The sequence below is a fragment of the Magnolia sinica genome, chromosome 13 (assembly GCF_029962835.1).
Source record: "Magnolia sinica isolate HGM2019 chromosome 13, MsV1, whole genome shotgun sequence".
Classification (NCBI taxonomy): Eukaryota; Viridiplantae; Streptophyta; class Magnoliopsida; order Magnoliales; family Magnoliaceae; genus Magnolia; species Magnolia sinica.
Window position 1 is genome coordinate 69022312 of NC_080585.1, and position 14683 is coordinate 69036994.

The following is a 14683-nucleotide window of genomic DNA, read 5'->3' on the forward strand; positions in this document are numbered from 1 at the left end:
AGTCGGAGGACTTCTTGAGTCCTTAGGAGTAGTAGATCTTTTAAGTGGTTAGCATTTCATGAGCGAGGTAAGAGCCCCCATGTCTTTTAGTCGATACATCCCTTAGTATTTGATGTCAAGGTCGGAGTTGGCCGATGAGCCTTACTACTGAGCTTGGTTTTTTTATTTAGCTCCTCTTCTTTCAGTGCCTATTCTGCCTCGATGTTCAAGGGAGTGTAACGATGGAAGTGACTTTCTGAATGTCGGCTGTTATGCTGGTAAGGCTGGGCACCCTGTTTGGCTGATGATTCAGGAAGTAGTTTTCTAGTAAAGCAGGAACGACCTTGATGTCGTTCCCACAAACAGTGCCAAACTGTTGATACAAAAATCTTATCCACCTTTTTAGACCTTCAAGTACCTACACAGGAAGAAGACAATGAAGACCCTGTCTAGAGCAGGGGGCCCTCTGATGTCAAAGTCAGACTAGGAATCTGGGTCTAGTAGTGTTGATGGGTTTTAGGTGAGAGATTCTTCGTACCTTTACTCATGTCAGCGTATGTATTTATAACATTTTGAGAGCGGTGACGTATAAGCAAGGCTTATTGGAGGGTGATTGCGTATTACAAAAAATATCTTCCTCGTGATTGATTTTCTAAGATCCTTAGTGAATATATCGAAGGATAATCCTATCAATATATTTGAATTCTAATGAGGTGGTCTATCTGAGGCCAAGGCCGAGTTTGGTATCCGAGGCTGAGGTTGGTAACTAAGGCCTCCAAAGTTGGTAGCCGAGGTAGACCTCCAAAGTTGGTAACCGAGGCCAACCTCCGAGGTTAAAGTCTTCGGTGACATTCAAGGCCGATGTTATTTTTTGGCTCTTAAGCAATCCATAGTCTTCGAGTTTATACATCTAGTCAGTCCATTTTTACCCATAACATAACCTATTATTGGAAACAGGTAAATGGGTCAGAAAACTTCAGTCAGGTTTTCAGAGCAGTAATTTTTTTTAACCGGGCCCACCTGACCATTAGATCAACCTAATCTGGCCTCCAATATGTGAAACAGGTGGATTGGTTAGAAAACTTCAATAAAGTTTTTCAGAGCCAAACATTTGCTTTACTAAGTGGGGCCCATCTAACCAGTGGATCAATTTGGTTCTTCGGCTCAGGTATCAATATGGTGGTGCCGTTCTAAGATCTCGGACCTATCTTATTATGCTGGCGCATATATGGCATGTATAAGAGTTTTCTTCCATACATGTGTAGGCTTAGCAAAGCTCTACCAAAAAGTAGAGCAGTGCACGAACTGAGTTAGCTCGGTTAGCTAGCTCGACTCGAAAAAACTCGATTTGACTTGGTTCGAAATTGAGCTCGAGCCGAGCCAACCTAATTTATTTATTTTTTTAGCTCGAAAACATTTCGAGCTGAGTTTGAGCTTGCCCGAGCTGGACGCAACTCGAATCAAACCAGTTCGGTGAGTAGATTATTTTGATATTAAGTTGGTCAGCAAGTGTTTGATGAAATGACTGAACAAAGTGTCAGCTGCTGGCGAGGAAGGTATGGCTATGAAACAAATACCCTTGTATCTTAATTTTTATGTTGCCTACTAATTGTTTGATGAAATACCTGTAAACTGATGTTGCTGCTTTACATTCTGTGATAAATTGAAGGTGTTTAGTGTTAAATATTGCATATTTGCCTTGTTTATATCTTGGTTTTATGAATATGATAATGTTTAATAAGTATATTTTATACATGTTTATATTGCGAGGTGAATCTGAGAGCTTGGATTGAAAAGAATGTTAAAAGCATTGATTTGATGCTCAAGAATCACCAAGGCAAGGGATGGATCTTAGGAGACCAAATTTGAAGAATTCACATGCCAAAGATCTAAAGAAACCAAGCGAGAAATGAAAAGAATTGAAGATTTGAAGTGAAGAAAAGGAATCCTAAAAATTGTCCTAAAAAAAGATATTCTAAAATTTCGAGGTCAGGAAAACCTTGTTCCGAAAAAGTGCCAGAATAGACTTCCATGGCATCGAAGCTTCCATTGAAGCTAGTTCGATTCAATCGAGAATTTCAGAATTTTCAAGCCAAACTCATTGGACAGTTCTGGACAAGTTTTGATGGCATCGAAGTCGCTTTGATGGCATTAAAGCTTCCATCGAAGGCCCTTCGATGGTATCGAAAGAGTACGCAGATTTTATACGGACTGCGTAAATTTGAGGCGGTTTCTAAATTTTTTCAATTCGTTGCCAAAGTTGGAGTTCCACAACTATAAATAGGACTCCCTAGGATACTCCAAAGAATCTTCTAGGGTTTGGAAAGGGAAAAGAGGCCTAGGTGGAGAGATGACGATATTCTTCTACTTCGATTTCTTCATGGGTTCTAGTATATTTTTCTATTTTTCTTATGTTTTTGAGTTAACTATGACTAGCTAAGCTCTTAGTTAGGGCTAAGAAGTGAAGCTTGTAGCGTGTTGGGATGTTTATCTTGCTTTGATTCTTATTTATGTTGAACTTCATTGATTTCTAGTTTAATATTAAATAAATATTTTCAGTTTTATATGATTTATTGTGATCAAATTATAATAGATGCTGTGATAGATTTGGATATCTTCTTTTCCTATTTTGAGGTTATGAGATTGGTAAATCCTGTTGTTTACTATCGTCTCCTAGGCATGGTAGGGTGATGGAATCTCTTCAAATTATCACAATTCTCCTCTACTGAGAATTAGGTTAATAAAAAGTTTAAATTTGATTTAAATTGTTTTATCTTATAATTGGATAGGATAGGACTCCAATTCCAATTGTGTTCCTTGAATCAAGGTATTATCTTGATAGCTACAAGTGGATCCTTGGTACCCTAGTTCCTACCTTTCAATTCATAAGTTTTAATCAAACATTATTCACAATTAATCTCTCTTATTCTAGATTTAGATTTATATCTTCTTCTAGTTCTAGTTCTAATTATCTTCAGAATACGTACAAGTTTAGTCCCTATGGAGATTCGACCTCGGTGTCACTACGTGAAAAACGAAAAAAAAGGACGGATTTTGAGATGGTTCTGGACCGTCTCTAAAATTCTTTGGTTTAAAGACGGTTTAGAGACGGCCGTAAACCGTCTCTAAAATTTTAGACGGCTATTGACTGTCCCTAATATTGTCTTAAAATGTTAAACATCCACAAATCATTTAAGACGGTCAAAGACTGTCTTATATGCAGTCATTAGAGACGGTCATTGACCGTCTTTTCCTTGAAATCTGAGACTATCAACGACCGTCTCTATTAGAAACGGTCCTTAGCCGTCTTATAACCTTGTCAAAGACCGTCTCTATTAGAGACTGTCAAAGACCATCTCTATTAAAGATGGTCACAGACCGTCTCTATTAGAGACTGTCAAAGATCGTCTCTATTAGAGACGGTCCTCAGCCGTCTTATATCCCTGTCAAAGACTGTCTCTATTAGAGACTGTCAAAGACCGTCTCTTTTAAAGACTGTCACAGACCATCTCTAATAGAGACTGTCAAGGACCATCTCTATTAATGCTCCTCAAAAAAATTATGAATTGCAAAAAATAAAAATAAAAATAGTTGAGAAGCTTAGAAAATTAATTAACAATGTTTAAGAAAAATTTAAATTTATGAAAAAAAACTGTCGATAATTTTGAAAAAAAAAAAAGATTTCGATAAAAAAATGATATTTTGAACAAGAAAATTTAAAAAATTAAACAAAATTGTTAAAAAATTGACAAATTGTTAAAAAATATATATTTTAAAAAAGAAAACTAGATTTGTATTTTGACAAGAAAAATTGAAAAGTTACATAACAAAGGTGAGATTAGAAAATGATATTTTGAAAAAGAAAATTTAAAAAATTAAACAAAATTGTGAAAAAATTGACAAATTGTAAAAAAAATATATTTTTTAAAAAAGAAAACTAGATTTTGTATTTTGAAAAGAAAATTTGGAAAGTTAGATAACAAAAGTGAGATTCCGATAAAAAAATGATATTTTGAAAAAGAAAATTTTAAAAATTAAACAAAATTGTGAAAATTTTGACAAATTGAAAAAAATATATATATATTTTTTAAAAGAAAACTAGATTTTGCATTTTGACAAGAAAAATTGAAAAGTTATATAACAAAAGTGAGATTAAAAAATGATATTTTGAAAAAGAAAATTTAAGAAATTAAACAAAATTGTGAAAAAATTGACAAATTGTAAAAAAAAAATATATTATAGAAAAGAAAACTAGATTTTTTATTTTGACAAGAAAAATTGAAAAGTTAGATAACAAAAGTGAGATTTTGATGATGTGTTGTATATTCTTGCGGCCCCTATGTTTCTCCAACCCATTTTTGGGCCGAGTACAAAAAATTGTGTAGATTTAAATCTTAAGTGGGCCACACAACTGGAAAGAATGAAAATATAGTACCTCGCTACTAAAAATTATAAAGAGCCCATCGTAAGGTTTTAGTAATGTTTATTTGCAATCTAACTTATTGATAATATAAAGAAAATCTAGATGAAGGTAAACTACAAAGATCAAATTGATCCAAAACTTTTGTGGCCTTCAAAAGGTTTTTAGTAGTTATTCATCATTGTTTTGATTGGTATGACCCACCTGAGATTATTGAGTTCTTATGATTTGAAATCACATCCTAAAATATGATGGAAAAAATATATGGACAGTGTCGATATACATAAAATATATCAAGGTGGGCCCTACACGGTTAGAGTAACACCCATGAAAGAGTTACCTAAATAGTGAAATGGTACTATAAGGTCACCTCATGGGAACTTCCCATGAGGTTAATTTGTGTGCGCCTCACATATAAAAGCATTTGGTGGGGCCTACATGAGTTTTGGATGTGTATGAAACTTGGTTTGACTCCTCATCCAAGTGGGACACACATAATGAATGGGCTGGATCTATAAACCACATCTAAGTGCGGGCCCCATAAATAATTATGAAATGTTTTAATGGGAGGGTAACCCTCTCAACTATAGTATGTGGCGTGGCCCACCCAAGTCATGTATTGACTTTATTTTTAAGATCGTGGCCCACCATGGAATGGTGCATCTAACTGACGGGGCAGATCCAAAGTTCAAGTGGACCCACCATAGAAAAGAGTAGGATAGTGACACCCACTATTGAAACCTTCTTAGGGCCCACCGCGATGTTTATTTAAGATCCAACCTGTTTATAAGTTAATACAGACATGGATGCAGTTGAAAATTAGTTCGACTCCTCATCCAAGTGGGACACACATAATGAGTGGGTTGGATATGTGAATCACATTTAGGCAGGCCTAATATATGATTATGAATGTTCTAAGGAAACCCCTCCATTATATTATGTGGTGTGACCCACATTTAGGCTGATGTTTGTGTTGTCCCTTCATTCATATTTTTTTTTGATATTATGAACATGTTGGATAACAAATAAACATTAATGTGGGCCCAAGGTATCAACGGTGGAAATCATTATTTGACACTGTTTTGTGTGGCATGGTCCACTTGGGTTTTGGATTCACCGAAATTTTGGGATCAACCCACACCGTTTATCCATTTTTCGAAATTATTTTATAGAATTATCCAAAAAATGATTCATATCCAAAGATTAAATGGACCACACCACAAATAAGGGGAAAGAATTGGCTCCTCCCCCTACACCATCCAATATTGGCTTGTGGTTGGTGTTGTGTGGGCCCAACCATGATGTATGTATTTAATCCATGCCGTCCATCTATTTTTAAAGATCATCTTATCGCATGAGACCAAAAATGAGGCATATCCTAATTTGAAATGGACCACATTACAACAAATAGTGTTGAATGACTGTCAACCATTTAAAACATTCTGGGGGCCATAAAAGTTTTGAATTGAGATGATTTTTGTTTTTCCCCTTCATCTACGCCTGAATGACCTAATAAACAGATTGGATGCTAAATAAAGAGTATAGTGGTTCTTACATAGGATTTTAATGATGGATATCCAATCACTATTATTTTCATGTGGTGTGGTCCACCTGATATTTATATACCTCTCAATTTTGGGCCCCACCATGATGTATGTTTTATATCCACACCTTCCATCCATTTGGAGAGATCATTTTTAGGCAATATCCAAGGATAAATCCAAAGCTCCAGTGGACCCCAGCACAAAAAACAGTGGGGATAGTGACACCCACCACTAAAAACTGTTTAAGGACTATGAAAGTTTTAGATCAAGCTGATATTTGTGTTTTATCTTATTTCATGTTTTTTAAAACTTTTGAACAGGTTGGATTTCAAATAAAAATTATGGTGGGCCTTAGGATAGTTTCCACTGCAGGAATGTTTTCTTTGGTGAGGTCCACTATACTGAATTAGACTTATTAATCATGAAATATCATGATATTTGGCTGCTCAACTGTTTTCCCGAGGTGTGGACCACCTAAGATTTATATCAAGCTCATTTTCAGGGATCAACCCTAAAATGACATTGAGAAATGGATGGATGGTGGGGATAAAACATATACATCATGGTGGGGCCCATAGAGCCTACCAGATCCAAATCTCAACGGGATGTTTTTTATTGTATAGTGACATTGTGTGAGTTTTGTAGTTGAGGTAAAATAGTGGTGACTCATTCATAACAATAGTGGCAATGAGATGGTGTTATCCAGGCCATCTAAATAATGGGTCTAATTGTAAATGGCTAATATTTGTACTTTTTTCCTATATAAGACTATCATAATCATCTGGTAAATGGTCCCTTATATGTTGGTTGTTAACATAGTTTATGTTATAAATGATGGAAAACTCACAATTGTCAGATTTGAAAGTAACGTTTCATTTTAGAAGAGGATTTCCATATCCATCTTTCGTGCAGAGGACGCCTCGTCTTCATTCAAACACAAGCCGCTAGAGTTCCTCTTTCGGCATTCATTTACACTGCCAGGAATTTGTGATCAGGAGATTTTTTAGGTACCTCGTTTCAAATTCCTCCTCTTTTTTTGTCTATGATTTATCATAATAGAAGAAAATCTCTACGTTTTGGTGTAAATTTCCTGGAGATCAGCAATTTTTAGGATTTCATATACGCCATTTGATTTTTCCACGGTTTTACATTTTCTTTCTTCCAATTTTTATGGTTATCTCGAGTTCTTTTTTCGTTTGAAGGTCTCAAGGCCTCAAGGCCGTCAATGTCGACCAGCTCCTCACTGATCAACCCCATGTTTCCGCCCTCGTCCGTGAATCCCTCAACCGCGGTGTGTTTGAGGGGACAAAGTGGATTTATCACAAACATCACAGTGTGCCCCACCTATCTTCTGTGGTGTGTTTTTTGATGCAGGACTCTCTCACAGGCCTACCTTCAGAAGCGGGTGGGCCCACTATAATGTTTGTGAAATAAGTACAGGATATGGAGGCATGAAAAATGTGGTGTGGTCAGTTGTAAAGGAACGACATGTTTGGGCATGGAAGTATCATGGGTAGTTCCCATATGGTGAAATCTTTCTTAGCAGAATAAGGCGCGAGTTTGGATACGGTTCCTAGTCAATGGCCGAGGTTCCGTGAATGTGGGGCCAATGTTTTCTAACATAAAAGGTCCCGCCGATGGGCACCACCATAGCTGGTGGATGACAAAAAACCATTGATCTGATAGTTCCACTATCATTTTTGAAAAGATCATTCGTAAGATTCTCAAAAGAATCTGTCAAGCTTCTAGTTAGACGTTGTATCAAATTAGTTTCGGCCAACGGTTTAGAATTTAGAATGCTTTGTTATCTATCTTTGTACATGGACTTGTCAAAGAACAGCTCTTTAGATGTTTGGTATTTGGTTATTTTATAATTTCTATTGCCGAATTATTTTAATTGCGCGTTTATTGAGTTGGTTGCTTTTTTTAATGTTCCATGGCATTTTGTTCCTTTTTTTGTGGGGGGGGGGGGGGGGAGGGGGGGTTGGAAACACATGCCATTGGTTGTTTGTATGTGGGCCCTAGCTGTTGGGCTCACTACCTATTTGATTCTATGCCTTGGAAGAATTCATATATATGTATACTTACAAGGAAGGATGTAGTAACTGGGCAGGCTCTTTTGTAATTCTATTTTCTTTGTTTGGAGTCTTGGAGTTGAGAAAAAGCTGTTTTGGGTTTTGAAAAGTATAAATTAAAGTCAGTGTGTATTTTGAAATTTTTTTTTTTTTTTTTTGTTTTTTGTTTTTGGAGCATGGATTAAAGTCTGCTGGATTTTTTTTATTTTCATTTTTTGACACCGAGCGAGCGTTTGGGCAGCCTCTCTTTCAAGGTATGACTTCTAAAATTGAATTCCTCGTTGCTCCAATTGTATTTTTTTTTTCTTTGAATGAATTGGTGTGTTTGAATTCTGTTATCTTGATTCTTGGGTGGTGTTTGGTTTTGTTCTTGTTCGTGATTGGGTATTGTATTGAAGGATGTTTGTTATGAATTTTGGTTTTGGCAATTCTTGTTGATCATAACTTGATGACGATGATGATGACAATGATGGATCCTGCGGTGAATTGATTTTCCTATGGGAAACTGAGTTTTCTCTACTGCATGACAAGGTGGTACATACTGCAAGCGGAACCCTTGTGCCTTGTAGAATCCTTTTCACATAAAGGTGGTTATTACAAATGGACGGCCCCCTTATGGGTGAGGATACTAGTACCTATCTGTCCAGAAATGGAAGGAAGACGCCTTTTCATATTTTTCTCAACGATGGAAGGTACCTATCTGTGGAGTTATCTTTATTTATGAGTCTAGAAGATAGCCATTTGATCTCCACATCGGAGATGGAGCTTTGCCATGTCTCTAAATACAATGCCCATGTTTATATTTTCTTTTTGATTGATATTAAAGGCCTGGATGTGTTGAACTTTTGGAAATCTTAAAATAAATGTATTGACTTCTTCTATCTGACCCTCCCAACAACTTTCAAGCTGAGGCATGAATATCATTCATGGCTAACCAGCCTAGGGTTTTGGCATCCTTTCCAAACATCCTGCTGGATTCTGTTAGTCTATTTTCTAGCTCTTTCTTCTTCTTTTTTTTGTATTTTTTTTTGGTCAAGGCCTATGCCTTGACTGTTGTTGACAAATGTACTTTTTTCCCCTTTTATTTTCTTTTTCTAATCTTTCTGTTTCTTTTCAACAGTGAATGAATGTTTACCAGCTAATAGTGTTTGGTTAATCAGATTAATTAGTAATCTATAAAAAGAAAAAGACAGACAATCAACAAATATTGAACAATTCTTATTCTTCCCCTTTTATGAAAAATAAATGAATGGTGTGGATATGGGCACTTTCAATGCACTTTCGATGGCAAGGGTGGCTGATCGTGACGGTAAATTCTTCAACTATGCTTTTATGAGATGGTGATGTACATGTAAATAACTGGAAATTTGGGCACAGTAATTTTCTTTTGCAGCTGTTGGAGTGGGTTTGCCCATGTGATTCTAAAATTTCTTATGAACAGGGCTGGCCTGACAAGCTCGGCCTGACCAATTAAAATCCAGTTGAAACCAACCATGAGTGTGTCCTATTGATAGCCCTACCACTAAGAAGAGATTTTACAAGCACCAAGCACCCCCATCCAAGCACCAAGCACCCCCATCAAACTTGGACTGGGCCTATCCCGTTCATTTGGTGGACTTAAACATAGGCCTGTGTTTGACCTGCAAGCTTAAAGAAGACCAAGTTTGGACTGTCGGGCCAGGCCTGTACAGGACTTGTCTCCATGGGAACTATGCCAAAATATATGAATTTAGCCTTCTATTTTTTTTTCCTTGGTGATTTTTATTTTCTCAGTTCTCATTTATTGGATATGTTCATTAGAATCCTTTTCTTACTAATTGTATATAAACTCACTCCCCTAGGCACTAGAGTTCCATGTAATGCACAACATATTTCCATTTCATGCATTGTCATCTCTTACGTGTATTTGATGATGACCCTTTTTTACCTATGAGTTCATTGTTTGTAAGATTGAAATACCTTGTTTAATTTTGTATTGTCTCAATCTATTGACATTCGCCATTGAGTCCTTAAGTTGATAAATGCATACGCATCATATTAGCTTGGCTATTTTATTTTTTTCCTTTTTAGTGACTAAAATTATTAACAAGTATCTTCTCATTCTTCTTCTTCTTCTTCTTCTTTCTTACAGAATCTTAGCAATAGGGAGCCTGCTGAGACTACTAGGTGGAGATCACCTGTAACGCAGGGTCGTGGCATTTGAGGGAGCTATTCTTCTCGTTTCATCTCCTATGGTATACATGTTCCCCATCTTAATATGAAAAAACTACATTTATTTGAAACACTTGGTTACTGTTGAAGCTTGCTTTAGTGCTTGGATGGTCTCAAATTCATGGCAATGCATTTGCTTCTCTTAAATTCAATGTATGATAGTGATGTTAATTTTTTGTTTTTGTGTTACCATTTTACATTTGAACCATGACCATATGCAATCTGAGGTGTGGGGAGGCTCAGACAGAAAATGCTTACAATGAATGTTTATGAGTACTTGGTAATTTTGGAGTCCTTGGTTAGGGTTTGGGCTGAAAGTACGAGTGCTAGAGCTGACACTTTCGGAGTCCGAACTCATTCTTTTAAAAAATAGAAAAATGGGAATATTAGTGAATATGGATTTTCTTATTAAGAAGAAAATGGAAGACGGATTGAAAAAACATATGAGTTTTTTTTTCATATTCTTCTTCTTTTTTGCTTTAAGAGAGAGAGACGGAGAGGTAAGAGTGGGGAAATCGAGGGAGATAGTGGGGGAATGAAGTGGCCGCGTGAGATTTGAAAATAGCGAGTGTAGTTTGGTTTGAAAATGACGTTTCGTATGCGTGACGTGCATTTCTTTTAAGATAGTAATTTGATTTTACTGAAGACAATTGAATTACATAGGCAAGCGTTTAATGCAGGGAACTTCTCTAAAAATGTTATTATGATAACTAACCTGATGAGAGTAATTTGCGGTTCAGTTCCTAGACCAATCTTTCTATCATATTCAAAGAAATCCACATTTTACTTCGTGTTTCTTACATGGTTCTCTGTCCCATTTTTGTTTGACTTGAAAGTAAAGGTGATGCATCTTCGTATTTATTCAATCATGGAATGCAGGATGTTTCCGTTAAGGTTCTTACAGATCAAGACTTTCATGAGGATCAACTAAAGGACTTTCTAAAGGAGGTATGCATTTGAAACATTGCTAATAATGTTATTTGAAACTGTACCCATTTATGTATCCGGATGTGTGTCGGAGCTATCCGGATGTTGAGTGGGGGTCCCTGGAAGGTGGGAACCGCTGTTATGACCATTGGAGGGGCTTGGCCATTTAGACAGGCTGTGTTTATGTATTTGCTTAAAATTAGTAGAGCAGACCCCGATGTGCGTCGGAGCTATCCGGATGAGTAGGGGTCCATGGAAGTTGGGAACTGCTGTTATGACCATGATGAAACTGTCCATTTCCTATGGAAAGCATTGAGGGGCCTGACCATTTGGACAGGCCGTGTTTATTTATTTACTCGAAATTAATGAAGCAGACCCGGATGTGTGTTGGAGCTATCCGAATGTTGAGCGGGGGTCCCTTGAAGGTGGGAACCGCTGTTATGACCATAATGAAGCTGTCCATTTCCTATGGACAACATTGGAAGGGCCTGGCCAATTGGAGCAGGCCATGTTTATATCTGTATTTGCAGGGACCACATCCTTAACCTATAACCTAAACCTATTCTCAAATCCCAAAACCTATAAGTACAACCTAAACCTTAACCTAAACCTATAACCTATAACCTAAACTCAATTCCCTAAACTTTAACCTACAACCTGTCACGCCCCAAACTCGAAAACCGAGCTCACAAAATTCCCGATCACTTAATCCGGTGCTGACAGCCTCCGCAGTACCCCATTCTCGACTCCTAGCGTCCATACGCCAGATTCCGATCCTGGGATGCTACAAGGAGGTTTTTTTTTGTACATTCAACTCGTAATAAGCATAACCACAAGCATACCCAAATCACAAAGGCAACATCATCATCACATATCCATTAATATAATCAGTTGAGTACAATGCTATAAGAAAATACAAAAATCGAAAATCAAGCTCCAGAAGACCGCTGCACGCTCCAAGCTCGACAATGCTGCAACCTAACATCTCCTGCACGCATCTATCGTGCATAAGCTTATAGAAAGCTTAGAGGGTGGTGTAAGTGTGTGCACAAGATAAGTGCCTAGTATTCCATATCAGAGTAATCAAATTAAGCGGAAGTACTGATAAACCCATGGATCATACGATATCAGGGTACATAACATAGATCAACTATGCAAATAAGGAATTAAAGCGAGCCAAATATTAGATGCCGAGGATGCAATGTCATAAATCACACAATATCGAAAGTACTTGTAATCCATAAATTGTATAATGTCGAAATAAGCAGAGATATTGACAAGAGCATGAATTGTCATAGTAAACAGAATATCGACATGATCACAAACATACGATACCAGAGTAAGCGAAAATACAGACAAGTCCATGAGTCAATCAATGTCAAAATATGCAATGTAGAACAACTATACAAGTGAGGAATCATAGATAGCCAAATATCAGACGTAGAGGTTGCAATACAATATACATTTCTGATGAGTAACGCAAATAGCATCAGTCGTACCAAAACCATATAAATGCAGGGACACAATAACCCAAAATGTCATATGCCGCGAATGTCATGCAATATGCGGTACGAATGGAATGACCATACTGGAGTGTGAAGTCGGGATGATGGTACGTAGTATCGCAGGCTATGGGGTCCATCACAAGGGACTATCACAAGGGACTTCTATCCAAACCAGTCCCATACCTAAATTTGGATAGTTAGACTCAATGTGGTAAACTCCTAATCTCAGGTTAGTCGCGCGCCCTAACCGAAATCCTGGCCATTGCGAAAGCACTCGTAACAAATAGTTGCGCACCACCAACCTGAGTGGATAGTGAATGAATTAATGCATGAATGAGTATGCAACTCTTACTTACTAAATCCACATATCAGTACAGTTCATCTCTAGGATCATCACCGGGGTTTAGTACACTCCAAATGGCACTGCCGCTCTCCCAGCCGCACAGTCCAAGTGAGCATAAGAAACCTCACTATCCGCCTTGCCAATAGTCTACCAATACCTATCCGGCACGTCGATAGCGGACCCATTCACAAGCTGGTCAAACTCAGCCTAGTATTGCCCCCTACCCTCGGGCGAGTAAGGCCACACCCCCTCCCAACCGACCACGACACAGTGGGAGACGCGGCCTCCTGGTATTCGGTACTCGGGCGCTCATGTATCCACTCGGTCTCGACGTTGGGGCATCTCCTGGCCACGGAGGTTTAGGGATTTTCACCCAAGGACATCTATGGCGCCCGTATGCTAGAACCAAACATTTTCGGTGTCCTATTTGGCCATCCACGATATGTCTGTGGAGGCTACGGCCCTGATGTCGCTGGGGCATACAGTAATCATAATGTGAGATGCATGAGTCATACAATCCAGTCATGCATCAGTCCTGAACATACCGCGTGCTCATGTGAGATAACCTCCACCTATCAGGGAGTCTCATGACAACATGCTCAATGACATATGCAATGATCAACCACCTCTCATAACAAGCATGCAGATGATGCGCATGGGCATGTATCATGATGCTATGCTGACACATACTCATAACCGGTATCCACAACCAGCATCGATAATTGACCTCGACCATGTGGACATTTAACCAACATTGCCCCCAAGGAATGGCCTACATAAAGTCAAACATATAATGGGCCCACGGCCTCACACAAGGGCCTAATATACAACACAATGGGTCTTACTTAAGGGCCACATATACACAACAGGTGGACCCTGCTCATGGGTCTAATACATATCACAATGGGCCTTGCCCATGGGCCATGAATACATCACAATGGGCCTTGTCCATGGGCCTCAAACACAGGACATGTGGGCCCTACACATGGGTCTTGAATACATTAAATGGACCATGCATCATAGGCTTAATACATATTACAATGGCCCTCAACTACGGGTCACATATACATCATATAGGTCTCGACAATCGGCCTCGACAAATCGACACTGATAATCTACATCGATAATTAGCACCGACAATCAGCATCGATAATCAACACCGACGACCAGTCATATAGACAAGACTGGGTCCATAGATGAACATCTGATCAACCATAATATAAAGCTCAGCCCTCGGCCGTGGTTATATCAAATCTGGTAGCATGGAGTCATCCATCCGTGGTAAATGGGGCCCACTTATTTGGGTCAACCCACTAAGAGAATGATGAGAATGGGCCTGATAAGGCCTAAGGAAGGGTCACAATGTGGACATCCAACCATCACTGCCCAGCAATGTGGACATTTAACCAACATTGCTCCCAAGGAGTGGTCCACATAGAGTCAAACATAAGATGGGCCCAAATATCCAACAAGTGGGCCTCAAATAGTCATCACAGGTGGGCCTTACACATACAGCACGTGGACCTACACATCACGGTGGGTCGATACATTGGGCCGCACGCCACACCAATGGGCCTCAATTCAACAAGTGGGCCGCATCAATGAGCCAGAAATACATCTCAATGGGCCTCATCACAAGAGTAGGAATATTTCACAATGGCCTCACTAAATGGGTCGGA

At 38.4% G+C, this 14683-nt stretch overlaps 1 long non-coding RNA gene across 1 annotated transcript; it reads left to right on the plus strand.

Moving 5' to 3' along the window:
* The first annotated feature begins 6813 nt into the window (after window positions 1-6813).
* LOC131223839 (uncharacterized) lies at window positions 6814-10619 on the plus strand. Its single transcript, XR_009160729.1, has 3 exons — window positions 6814-6950; window positions 8206-8272; window positions 10150-10619. It is a non-coding gene; the product is annotated as an uncharacterized LOC131223839 (long non-coding RNA).
* Window positions 10620-14683: the final 4064 nt, after the last annotated feature.